Genomic DNA, 8,303 nt, shown 5'->3' on the forward strand with positions numbered 1-8,303 from the left:
TTCGTGCAGTGATGGTTCAGAGCAAGGCAACGCTTTGTGATTCGTTAAAAGCTGACCTCGAAACGACCAAAATGTCAATTTCCCTACATTCAAGCAGAGTCGTTAAATGACGAACATGCAGCATATCCTGGCGTTCGCGCACGCCGGAAACAAACTAAAAAACACTTTTGCAAATCGCTGACACAATAACGACGCACGCACACACACACACACAGAACACAAGCAGTGTCCGAAAGCACTCGCGACAGACAGTGATGACGTTCTCGCGCGTTGGCAAATCGAGCCGGCGTGGCAGCAGCGTCCGATGCACAGACGGCACTCTTCATGAACTATACACATCCGCAAAACGGCACACAAGCCAGAACAAAGTGCGTCGACGACGCCACTCGACACCAAATGCGTCGTCGATAACGCCGCATTAAAACACGGACACCTTGTTGAATTCACAAACATTCACAAACCAAACCACGATATGCTGCGATTTAACGGCCCTGACTGGTTGATACGGCTGCTCCGCAGGTTGCTGTCCTCGATGTTGAAAGAAACGTTGTTGAAACACGCCGCATCACTCGCATAACATGTGAATACCAGCCGCCACCATCCATGCGATCACGATTACCATGGAGCACCGTGCCGATACAGTGGTGCCGAGGAGCCAGAGACCAATGTTGCCTGAGACGACAAAATGGTAGACGACGATGTAAACAATATGGGCGCCATGACGTTTATTCGGCTCTTGCAAAGCTTCCGGTGCCTCTATCTTGACGAAATGACATCATTTTCCCGTGTTCGGCTGTCAAAATGTTACCAGTCTAGAAACGTTGGGCTGTCGGTATGTGAGCGCAGCATGAATATTTTCCTTGCGGACGGTCGATGTGGTAGTTTAATCATATTTACGCTTTGCCGAGTGAAAATGTGCTCTTTTTTGTGCGCATCAGCGATCGCTAAGCCCCTGGGCCTGTGCAACGCTGCTAGCTAGCTGTATCTTTCGTGCGGTGCGGCGTTGTTGGTCATCGTAGTTCGGTCCATTCGTGCTCTTTGTTCCCGGCTCATTAGCAGCCTCTGGTACTCTCGCCGATCTCGCAGCGGTTCACAGTGCACGGAAGAATGTGTTGGAAATTGTACTATTACGTTCATCCGCAATTTAACAGTGTTTATGCCGGAAGGACAGTTCGTGCAGTCGATGCCGCCGGACCTGACACGAAGGAGCGTTTGCCGAGTATGTCTCGAAAGGTAAGTTCGGCGCTTGGCGCATTTTTATAGTTCGTGTAGTGTGCCTTGTTAGGCGGAGCACAAGATGATTAGTACAGCGACAAAAAATATAAAAGTGATTTTCTAATGTTTGTTATTAATGCCGTAGTACCCATTTAGCAAAACGTTTTATGAAAATTACCCTCAAACAAGTATAGGATGTTGCCAGTAGCTTCATATATTGTTTCTTTGCTTTCTGTTATGAAATACACTAGCGCCGAGTATCGTTTAGCCTGAAAGGGCACAAAAATTGATGCCGCGAATGTCACTGCTTCTGTACGTAATTTCTCAGCAAGAAATGGTATATTTCTAGAAGTACGTTGACGTGTTGTCTTCACAGCTAACATCTGCGCGAGACGGCACCGGATTGCTCTGCCTCACTCATGAGCACATTTTAGCTTGTATGCAAATTTTTCTGCTTATATATTGTCAAGACAACCTGTGTTTCTTGTGTTGAGTGTTCTGTATGTCTTCGTCCATTTGACAGGTTAAATAACTGCCCGTGATGTCAGAATGAGATATTTGCACAACCATGTAGCTGGCTGAGGTCTTTTCACAATTTAACGCGGTGTTGTTAAATCACAAGTTTGCAGTTTCAGCAGTGATTGCAATAAACTGAACATTTCTTATTGTTTAGGGATGTCACGATTTCGTGAGACGGAGGCATCTCTGCACCACATGGGAGCCTGTGGCAAAATGCAGTCTGAGCAGCCCGACAAGGAATCTGATCTGCTTGCTTTGACAAGGTGTGTACAAAACAGTCACTGCCACTTATAGTTCTAGGTTCTGTTGGTATAATTCGTACGTGCCATCGGTCCTGAATCTTTTGGTGAGATTTACGAATTTGGACTCGTTCTACAATTTTACTATTGTTGCATTGAGTTATGAGAATGAAATTCTATTGGGAATATGTTGTAAGAATCTTGAAAAATGGGGTGGTATGAGATTGCAAAATTGCATCTAAAACAATAAATTGTGATGGCACTTGTGCTGCTTTATTAGCAATGCAAAATCCCTAACGAGTATACCGGAGGGGCACTTCCTACCAAGCCCGATTCAGATCAAAATTAGCTACTGCAATTGGCTTCCTCGCGCAGCTTGCACAAAAAAGCCAATCACAAGTGAGAAATTCGATCCGGATTGGGCTTGATCGCAATGAAAAGTGCACTGTATGACACCTGTATTAGACGAGCTTATTGAGATAAGTTCGTAAAGCCGCCTAAATCGGCAACAGCAAAAGCACTGAAAAAAGCACACTGGTCTAAAAACAATGTTGTCAGTTTCTGCTGTTCCAAGTTAATGGTTAATAATGTGTCTCTATTGAACAATGTAGGCGCTGAGAGAAAACTTTAAGAACATACATGCTGACTTTCCAACACAGCATTGTGTCTAGGATTTTTGCTAAACAAAGTTCACAGGCTGGCAGGTTTGGCATAACGTACAACACTTTTGCTTTAGAAGCCATATTCATAACTTCCAGTGTCGACATAATATTCAAATGCTACTTGAACTGTATATTTTAAAATATCGCCTACCTTCAGTTTAATCAATATACCTAAGTAGCCTCCTCTGAGTCAAGTATAATTGGGGGCTTGAGTAGATATGCATGATATGCTACTTACTGACTGTATAGTGACGTATTTTTTTAGGAACTGTGTTTTGAGGCACACATATCCTTTTATGTCTTGTTATGAGTTGCCCGACGAAAGCAGAAGGGCATTGCAAGTTATTGCATATATTACTGCACTTAATTCCTTATATACATGCCTGCACAGATTCTGTGTTCCTAGATTTATTTCTCTAAGTAGTCAAAAATCATGTATTACACTTTTTTTCTCTTTTTTTGGGGGGGGGGGGGCGGCTGTTCATTGATTCCCATTCCTAAAGGGATGTTGAAAGAAAAAACCACGAAAGGTGGCTTGAAAGTGTTTGAATTTTCTGTTTAACCTCTTATTATTTATTCTTTTAAAGCACTACTAGCATGAACACGTTTCTGTTCACTTTTATAAGCTAGCTGCCAGATAAGAAACCACAGTGTGAAAGAGTATTTATTTCTTTTTTTTACTTGTTTTATTGTATGTTCTTTATTTGGCTCACAATGTTCTACCTACCACCTTATGCAGTACTCCAGCTGGAGCCTATGAGGTATGTTTATAAATGAATAAGTAAATTCCTGAAGCTTGCAACAAACCATGAAGCATAACATTTAAATGTAGTCAGTTCATAATACATCCCTAGAGCAGCATAGCATCAAGCTTGAAGCTGATCTCTGATGTCCCATAAATTGCAGGTTTGATAATGTGGTATCACAAACTGCTGGTTACGCATGTCAGTCAGCCAGGTGCAGTGGTCGCAGGTGAGAGTGTAACCGAAAGCTGGGTATGCTTTGCCCTTCCGCATTTGACATGGGAGGGAGCTTGAACTCTGCTATTGCTTCTCTTATAGTTGGGACCATCTCTCTCACCTTCTCCTTATTATTCTGTCAACTTGCTAATATGCACTTCTACAAGCTTAGTTATGATGTTGACTGCATGACTTGGATGATGTGCGTTTCAATAGTTAGTGGGACCCTCAAAACCATGCTGTACTTTGTGTGCATTTCAAATGGTCAATTTGAAATATGCGATTGTCTGACATTCTCAGGGAAACAAGGTTTTTGTTCTGAATAAGGAATAGGCTGCTTCCCGAAAGAGTACCAGAAACAATACTTTCTCACCTAACAAAAGTGTTTAGGCACGCCGTGCTCAGGCCATGCTGACCTACAATAATTAGATCATAATGTGCTATATCGACCGTTACATGTTATTAAAAGTGGCAGACAAATATCCTAATGCACTTGAATTTCACTGTTAAAATGTGTGTGGCTACCTAACATTTAGCCTTAGCCCCTTTGGCGCAGACACCATTAGTGCAAAAGGGGCATATGTCATTACCAAGCTTTTGGGATAAGTACAGACTGAATAAGCACTTGTCAAGATTTTGAGTAGTACTGCCCAAAGTGTGATTTTATTTTTATTTTTTCATTTAGACCATGGAGTCACAGTTCTCTTAAGCCTGTGCAGATACGCCACGCTAGGCGAGCCCCATTCATTTCTCCCTTTACAGTGAATCCTGTTTTTCAGTTTCATGTTGCATGACATACAAAGGCACTTTAAGCAAGGCCAAAAATAAGTGGTTTGAATGTGTACAAAATGACTCCGGACACATTTTTTTTGTTTGGAGACAGTTTAGATGCATCATGTATTCTTTCTTTTTGTGTTAGTTTTGTGATGAGAGGTTATTTATTGCAAAAAGAAAATGAAGGTTAAAGTGGCATTTCCTGCCAAATTTTGTGGCGAAACATCGTACGTTGGAGGACATCATGCATTCCAGAGTATTTTCATATATTTTGGCTGTTGCGGTTCAGTACACTTGCTCCAAAATTGCTAAGTTCAGTTCTTGCCTCTTTTAGAATGCAATATAGTCAATGTTTGCCAAAAACAAATTAACTAGGCCTTAGCAGACAGCCAGCAGGTGTGGGAACTTTATTGTGGTTTCACCACCTGTATATCGTTCTTGTGTATTTTCTAGCTTATCAAGCCTCTACTTTTGGATAACTGCAGTCTTTCTGGGTTTGCGGAGAGTAATTCAATAATGCATCTCAAATAATTATTTTTCCCTTAAGTGTCCCTTTAAAGTTTTGTCTGATTGATGTGGCATGAGACAACACTGCCCTTAGGTTATCTTGCATGTCAGCAGTTGTGTTGCCATGTAATCACCAGTATTGTCTTTGAGGTGCTCAGAGATGTCACTGCACTTACTCTTCATTACCCAAGTCCCTAAGAAGCCATAAAGAGGATCTGTTTGAAATGTCCTCCAATAAGTTATATCATACTGTATTCACTGGGGCTCTGTTAAATGCTTGCAGTAGAAAAGCACTGTCTTCTCCAAAACATGCATAGTGTGTTGGGAATTTGTCAACGATTCTTTTTACCTCAACAGTCATGGAAATATTGATTTACCGTGTTCACTGGCAGATTTATATCAAGCCTGATCTCTGTAGCTGACTAGGCTTTTTTATTACACAAAAATTAAGCTGGTTTTCAATAATACCACCTTTTCACAGTACTGAAGCACCAGTTTGCAAAAATAATAGAGTAAGTCTAACTCTATTTTTTGTAAAAGCAAGCTGTTGTTTTACACAGCAACTTCAGTGAGTTTTTTAAGCTCGGCAGGCTTAGGATGTTGGTTGAAAATTAAGTTGCTTAAAGACGTGTTGCATCAGAGAGCATGTTTTCTTTTATATATTGTAGCATTATCTGGTCTCTTATGTTCCCTTTCATGCTATTCACAGTGCACACTTTCTAAGGAGAAAAGGGACAGGCAGATGGTGGCATTCACAGCTCACACATTCCAAGGCACTAAGGGACACACAGAGTGTAAAAGAGGACAGTTATTCTTCACTGTCTGCCTGTCGCTTATTCTTTTGGCACGTGTGTGCCATGAACACCATCAAAATAAACTGTTACCAACTTGCCCAAGCTTCAGCTCTTGCGCTTGGTGTTTTTGTCTACAAAATGCCCATATGGCAGTAGTAGTGTTGCTGATATTTGCGTGTATGAAAAGGGGATGCTTACTTGATTGCAGAACAATTTGATTGGTTCTACACATGGTACTGAACTTACCAATGTCACTTTAAAGGTGGGATTAGGTAGGAAGCAATTGTGGTACTGTTTAAAGTGCCCTTGTGCAGATGCTTAAAGCTTGTCTTCTGTTGACAAAAATTGGGCTCAAGCCGTAGGAGGATAGTTGTCAAAGTGTAATGAAAGCCTCCTGGTAGACATGCTGAGTTAAGCTGCTGGGGACACTTATTGGTTAGCCCTATTGGTAATGCTGCTAGGCTTATGGGTGCTTTCACATTGCAGTGCCTGCACAATGCATGTCGTGCTATGGTATCATAATTGGCCCACCAAGTGACCACCTTTGCTTACACTATGTGGCTGTCTGGCCTACTTTACTTAACCTCACTGCCACCTATACACAAGGAGGAGGAGGGAGGCAAAAAAAGGGATCTTCAATTAATTTTCTTGCATACATGGCTCATGCATCATATTTTTCTTATAGTGCAGGATTTGTTACTCAAAGTGAAGCTTGCTATATGGAGAATATCTACATTTTTTCATATGTATACCGAACCGAACAAGGATTGATTTGTTCACGGTGTCACTTTTTATATTAAACTCACGTGACACTAAGCCCACTTGTATTAATGCAGGTATGGCTGGGCCTGCAGAGAAAGTGTAAGCAGACTGTGCTGTGTTGCTGATCAGTGCTGATCTCCACGCCTGAGTTGGTCCCACAACATCCAGGCACCTGCGTGCTTTGTTTCATCATTGACAAGGTAATATGGTATGGAGAGCTTGCACCTGGATATCAGTTTTGAGCTTGAGTTTTGAGAAATATGTTGAGATAGAAGACACAAGGGTTGGCCTTGGTGATAGATACACGTGTGTTTTTTTTAAACTGCTCTTTTTGAAATAGTCTTCGTGGACCTATTTTCAGCAAATGTTTACATTCCTTAATTGCAAACTGCCATGGAGCTGATTTATGCCTTAAATTAGCACTCTTTCACCAAGAAAAAGCCTTATTTAGCATAAAATTCATAGGATAGGCAAGGAGGTGACAGGACAGAACACTACTAACACCATCCAATTTTACTGCTTGCACAGCAATATAAAGTGAGAGTTGAAAGGACGAGGTTTGGGTTTGTGTTCGTTGTTTCTATGGGTTTTGGAGCCCCACACAGCTTCTTTGCTAGGCAGACAAGCTTGTGGGATGTGCTTCTGAAATTTGTACAGCACACTGACAGTGCAGGTGCGGGCCTCATCTTCGGAAGGAAGTGCACTGACGGCACCATTCACGGCGCAGATGACTCTCATAGAGTCAGGCAAGGCACCAGTGTTGATGTTTGTTCCCTTGCCCAAAACAGCATGTTTAGGTTCGGTGTAGTTGTAAGAAGACAAGTTAAACATTACTTTCATGGTTTGAGTGGCCGCATTTTTCTTAGAGCACTAAATTTCTTTTCTTGCAACTGCCTGCCCTGGTGTTTCCTTAGCGTCGGCATGAAGTTGGCATGGAGCATCCGGGAACTCGTGAACAATGACCCTGTAGTTGACACTTTGCGAAGAATACATCGGCTTTCAAGCCCTTCATTTTCTGTTGGCATACTTTTACTTGTATTGTTAGCAATTTCTTCTCGGCTTGCTGAATTATCCTGAGGCCCCACACTGACACTACTGATGTCTTCAATTGAAGACTTTTCAGGATAAGACTCCTGGCTTTGCAAGTGTGGTTTAAAAAAAGGTGGCACTTACAGGTGGCTATTCAAGACCTGAGTGAAATGAACCGGCAAGTCTTGGTTACATGTTGTGTGTAATCCTGTTGGAGTTAAACGTTTTACGAAAAATTGTATCGTCACTAACACGATGATAAGCACTTGGTCATTCACCACAACTTCATAGTCGTTACCTGGCTAAATGAATTTTCGTCGAACCCTTGATAATACCTTCTACAAAACTTATGTACAAAACATTGTTACCAAGACTTACTGGTTCGTCTCACTCGCGTCCAGAATAGAAATCTGTAAGTGCCACCTTTCCTGCAAAGAACCGTATCCTGAAAAGTCTACACTTGAAAGCATCGGTAGTGTCAGCGTGGGGCCTCGAGATAATTCGGCCAGCTGGGAAGAAATTACTGGCAGCAAGAGTTCAAGAGTGCTGACAGAAAATCAAGAGCGTGTGAACTAGAGCAGACCATTATTCGGGTCTTCTGGGACATACAGCTGAATGTCAACTTCACAGCGAGACTAACGGACCACCTGTGCGGGCAGTCACAAGAAAGCTTGATGTATTATAACCAAAACAGCCTGTTCAAACCAGGAAGTTATCTTGAGCTTGTCTTCCTACAAGCCCACTAAACCGGAAACTGCCATTCTGCGCAAAAGACAACTTCAACACTGGCACTTCACCCAACACTGACGAAAGTAAGCTGCATCGTGTAACGTGCCAGCAGTA

The 8,303-nt window shown here is 42.1% G+C and overlaps 1 long non-coding RNA gene across 1 annotated transcript; it reads left to right on the top strand.

Annotated features, from left to right (window-relative positions):
- Positions 1-737: 737 nt before the first annotated feature.
- On the top strand, positions 738-6,626 carry LOC125942273 (uncharacterized). The gene is made up of 3 exons (XR_007464949.1): positions 738-1,233; positions 1,889-1,997; positions 6,506-6,626. It is a non-coding gene; the product is annotated as an uncharacterized LOC125942273 (long non-coding RNA).
- Positions 6,627-8,303: the final 1,677 nt, after the last annotated feature.

The sequence above is a fragment of the Dermacentor silvarum genome, chromosome 1 (assembly GCF_013339745.2).
Source record: "Dermacentor silvarum isolate Dsil-2018 chromosome 1, BIME_Dsil_1.4, whole genome shotgun sequence".
NCBI lineage: Eukaryota > Metazoa > Arthropoda > Arachnida > Ixodida > Ixodidae > Dermacentor > Dermacentor silvarum.